The sequence below is a fragment of the Procambarus clarkii genome, unplaced genomic scaffold (genome assembly GCF_040958095.1).
Source record: "Procambarus clarkii isolate CNS0578487 unplaced genomic scaffold, FALCON_Pclarkii_2.0 HiC_scaffold_137, whole genome shotgun sequence".
NCBI classification, from domain to species: Eukaryota; Metazoa; Arthropoda; class Malacostraca; order Decapoda; family Cambaridae; genus Procambarus; species Procambarus clarkii.
The window spans coordinates 832,220-837,806 of record NW_027189170.1 but is presented as its reverse complement, the minus strand read 5'-3'; the positions used below and the strand labels follow the sequence as shown (position 1 = coordinate 837,806).

The 5,587-nt window shown below is 33.3% G+C and overlaps 1 long non-coding RNA gene across 1 annotated transcript in view; it reads left to right on the top strand.

Annotated features, from left to right (window-relative positions):
* The first annotated feature begins 3,669 nt into the window (after positions 1–3,669).
* Positions 3,670–5,587, top strand: part of LOC138360974 (uncharacterized) — a 3,420-nt gene continuing 1,502 nt past the window's right edge. The window contains exon 1 of the long non-coding RNA XR_011226736.1: positions 3,670–4,002. This is a non-coding gene — a long non-coding RNA (uncharacterized lncRNA). The remainder of the gene's footprint in view (positions 4,003–5,587) is intronic.

Genomic DNA, 5,587 nt, shown 5'->3' with positions numbered 1-5,587 from the left:
GGAAGTTGTATATCCATCTGCCTATTTTTCCGGTAATTCCTTTTGAACGCATTTTATGTGCAATAACACAATGGTCACATTTGTCAAAGGCTTTTTTTTGTCAAAGCGTTTTGTTTGTCTTCCATGGCATCTAGTGCCATGTCAGAGTGGTCCAGCAACTGTGATAGGCAAGAGCGCCCTGTTCTGAAACCATGTTGTCTGGGGTTATGGAGATGCTGTGATTCCATGTATTTTGTGATCTTACTTCTTAGCATTCTCTCAAAGATTTTTATGATGTGCGATGTTAGTGCTATCGGTCTGTAGTTTTTTGCCTCTGCCTTATTTCCTCCTTTATGGGGCGGTGCTATCTCTGCTGTTTTTAGTATGTCAGGGATAATGCCAGTATCTTGGCTTTGTCTCCAAAGAATGTGAAGGGCCTGCGATAACGTTTTTTACAGTTCTTGATGAATATAGAGTTCCAAGAGTCAGGGCCTGGTGCAGAGTGCATAGGCATACTGTCTATGGCTTCTTCAAAATCCAGTGGGGATAGGATCACATCTGATTTATGATTTGATGTTGGTATCATATCCATGAAAAATTCATTTGGGTTATCAATCAGATGGATGGAGAGCTACACTCGTGGGGTCCCATTTTCCCAGCACTCTTTGTCATATAATGCTTAGAAACTTTTGACGGTTTTGGCCTCCACCACCTTCTCACCTAACTTGTTCCAACCGTTTACCATTCTGTTTGCAAAAGTGAATTGTCTTACATTTCTTCGGCATCTTTGTTTAGTTCGTTTAAATCTATAACCTCTTGTTCTTGAAATTCCAGGTCTCGGGAAATCTTCCCTATCAAGTTTATCAATTCCTGTTACTGTTTTGTACGTAGTGATCATATCTCCTCTTTTCCTTCTGTCTTCTAGTTTGGAATATTTAATGCCTCTAATGTCTCCTCATAAATCCTGCCCTTCAGTTTTGGTATGAATGTTTGTGTGCCTTCATCGTATATTTTGCAAAATATGGAATACATCTCATTTACTTTACTTTAAGAATATGGTTCGATCAATTAAAAACCCTCTTGTTCAAATTGCAAAGAGACTGAAAGAGATGCAGCATGCTCAATGGATTATATATTAGTGATTATTATTAGGATTATATATTAGTGAATCATATTAGTGATTCAATTATTATGGTCATAAAACAATAAACAAATAGTTTTGGTGTTATTACACTCTATTCACAGGTTATATATAAGTATCTGCATGTTTTGTTCACCATTACAAACCACTAAGTTGGTTTGATTTTTGTTGAGATTGTTATTTATGATAAGATTCCTTACGTTATCTGAGAATGAAGCTATGTTGGTATTGGGAAATCTATAGATGGCACTTATAGTCAAGGAGGATTTAAGGGATTTACTGGAGAACTTGGCAAAGGTATATTCACAATAGTCGTCTCTATTACTAATGAGACTATTGCAGATGAAGGTATCTTTGTAAGATATTGCTATGCCACCTCCTTTTTTTATTAGGCCTGCAGTTGTGAATGGCTTTATTATCAGCCAAGTTGTAGCATACAACATAGCATATATATGTATATGGCATACATATATATATATATACATATATATATTAGTATATTTTGGTAGCAGTCTTTCCTGTAGACATATTTTATTAAATATGACCGAAAAAGTAAGATTAATAATTCTAACACGAATTTTCTCAATCTTTCGTACATTATGCTTCACTATTGGAGGTAAATCAAAAATCACTTCTCCAAAATTCATTTTTATTTCTAGTCTGACGCGACACGGGCGCGTTTCGTAAAACTTATTACATTTTCAAAGACTTCACAAATACACAACTGATTAGAACTTGCGTTTCCCTGGTTTTATATCTACATTTGAGTGAGGTGGGAAGGGTGATGTGGCATTACATTTGAGTAAGGTGGGAAGGATGATGTGGCATTAGAGGATATTAATAGGGTATTAAAAGTATCAACACAAGACAGAACACGAAACAATGGATATTGAATAGAAGTGTTTGTAGAAAGCCTATTGGTCCATATTTCTTGATGCTTCTATATTGGAGCGGAGTCTTGAGGTGGGTAGAATATAGTTGTGCAATAATTGGCTGTTGATTGCTGGTGTTGACTTCTTGATGTGTAGTGCCTCGCAAACGTCGAGCCGCCTGCTATCGCTGTATCTATCGATGATTTCTGTGTTGTTTACTAGGATTTCTCTGGCGATGGTTTGGTTATGGGAAGAGATTGTTCCATTAAGGAACATATAATCTCTTCCCATAACCAAACCATCGCCAGAGAAATCCTAGTAAACAACACAGAAATCATCGATAGATACAGCGATAGCAGGCGGCTCGACGTTTGCGAGGCACTACACATCAAGAAGTCAACACCAGCAATCAACAGCCAATTATTGCACAACTATATTCTACCCACCTCAAGACTCCGCTCCAATATAGAAGCATCAAGAAATATGGACCAATAGGCTTTCTACAAACACTTCCATTCAATATCCATTGTTTCGTGTTCTGTCTTGTGTTGATACTTTTAATACCCTATTAATATCCTCTAATGCCACATCATCCTTCCCACCTTACTCAAATGTAATGCCACATCACCCTTCCCACCTCACTCAAATGTAGATATAAAACCAGGGAAACGCAAGTTCTAATCAGTTGTGTATTTGTGAAGTCTTTGAAAATGTAATAAGTTTTACGAAACGCGCCCGTGTCGCGTCAGACTAGAAATAAAAATGAATTTTGGAGAAGTGATTTTTGATTTACCTCCAATAGTGAAGCATAATGTACGAAAGATTGAGAAAATTCGTGTTAGAATTATTAATCTTACTTTTTCGGTCATATTTAATAAAATACATATATATATATATATATATATATATATATATATATATATATATATATATATATATATATATATATATATATATATATATATATATATATATATATATATATATATATATATATATATATATTCAAAATTCGTCAGTGTACTACATTTTTGTTGTTGCTTTTAGGTGATGCTTTTAACCAGTGTATGTGGGTCTGATTGTGCAACCACGGTTTGAAGAATAATGAAGATATGAACAAACGGCCTGTGGTCACTATACAGTCTGGAAGGGCAGAAGAAGAAATTGGCATTTCTACAAAAACAAGAACTATATAATGTTATTTTAAGTAAGTAACCAAAAAATTAAATAATTTGTTTAAAGTTTAAAATTCACTTAAAAATTTAAATTTTAAGTTAAAAAATTTTAACCAAAAAACTTAATATTTTTCATATTTGGAACCATTCCATAATATTTTCCCAAGCATAAATGATTATATTTCTATCACGTGCTCTTAAGATTGTTTCATTTAATAGAGGTTGGGCATAATTGTTCTCTGCTGCTAATAGAACTGACTGACTTAGCTATAGGAAAATGTAAACTTAATTGGTTTATCCATTACAGTATTGTGCAGTTTATTTCATGATCCTGTGCTTAATACTTGCATAAATAGTAGACTACAAAATGCATTTTTATATCATTAGTATTGAATAATAATAATGCAAATAATTGACTTATAAATGATGTACAATTAATTGGTAGGTGATATTATATTATTAATATTTTTTCATTCTTGCAAAGCCTTAACAAAGCCATTAACATGTTAATATAAACTTGATCACCTTCCACTTATTTTCTCATGTGCTACCTACATGTACAAAACCTTATTCCTAAATGCATATTTTGTTCTGAAACTTGTCCTTTATATGTTGTGTATCACCATCTCTGGAGAGTTTTTTCTGATTGATGTATAAATTACTTTTAATTTTACAGAATATTATTGTTATACTGAATTTATTATTATATAAATAACTTAATTTTACAGAATCATCTATCAACGCACATTCACAAGTTGAGGAGGAGGATGTGACCTTCCAGATTTCTGAAGTACTGAAACATGCACCAAACAGGCCTGGTGGATCTAGGTACAAGGTAAAATAATTTAAATTTTTTTTTTTTTTTTTACTAATTGTCCGATATATATATATATATATATATATATATATATATATATATATATATATATATATATATATATATATATATATATATATATATATAATGTGTCGTACCTAGTAGCCAGAACGCACATCTCAGCCTACTATGCAAGGCCCGATTTGCCTAATAAGCCAAGTTTTCATGAATTAATGTTTTTTCGACTACCTAATCTAACATTTTCAGTTACCTAAACTAACCTATAAAGATAGATTAGGTAGGGATGGTTAGGTTCGGTCATATATCTATATTAATTTTAACTCCAATAAAAAAAGAATTGACCTCATACATAATGAAATGGATAGCTTTATCATTTGATAAGAAAAAAAATAGAGAAAATATATTATTCATGAAAACTTGGCTTATTAGGCAAATCGGGCCTTGCATAGTAGGCTGAAAAGTGCGTTCTGGCTACTAGGTACGACATATATATATATATATATATATATATATATATATATATATATATATATATATATATATATATATATATATATATATATATATATATATATATATATATATATATATATATAGAGTGTGTGTGTGTGTAATTACCTAAGTGTAGTTACAGGATGAGACCGTCTTCCCAGCACTCTTTGTCATATAACGCTTTGAAACTACTGACAGTCTTGGCCTCCACCACCTTCTCACCTAACTTGTTCCAACCGTCTACCACTCTATTTGCGAAAGTGAATTTTCTTATATTTCTTTAGCATCTGTGTTAAGCTAGTTTCAATCTATGACCTCCTGTTCTTGAAGTTCCAGGTCTCAGGAAATCTTCCCTGTCGATTTTATCAATTCCTGTTACTATTTTGTATGTAGTGATCATATCACCTCTTTCTTCTGTCTTTTAGTTTTGGCATATTTAATGCCTCTAACCTCTCCTCGTAGCTCTTGCCCTTCAGTTCTGGGAGCCACTTAGTAGCATGTCTTTGCACCTTTTCCAGTTTGTTGATGTGCTTCTTAAGATATGGGCCAACTTCTGTTGGTTGGCACCACACAACAGCTGCATATTCTAGCTTTGGCGTAACAAAAGTCATGAACAATTTCTTTAGTATATCACCATCCATGTATTTAAACGCAATTCTAAAGTTAGAAAGCGTAGCATAGGCTCCTCGCACAATATTCTTTATGTGGTCCTCAGGTGATAGTTTTCTATCTAGAACCACCCCTAGATCTCTTTCTTTATCAGAATTCTTTAAAGATTTCTCACATAATGTATAGGTTGTGTGGGGTCTATGTTCTCCTGTTCCAAATTCCATAACATGGCATTTATTAACATTAAATTCCATTTGCCAAGTGGTGCTCCATATACTTATTTTATCCAGGTTTTCTTGAAGGGCATGCCAATCATCTAAATTTCTTATCCTTCCTATTATCTTAGCATCATCAGCAAACATGTTCATGTAATTCTGTATACCAACTGGTAGATCATTTATGTAGACAATAAACATCACTGGTGCAAGAACTGAACCCTGTGGTACTCCACTTGTGACATTTCTCCAGTCCGATACATTGC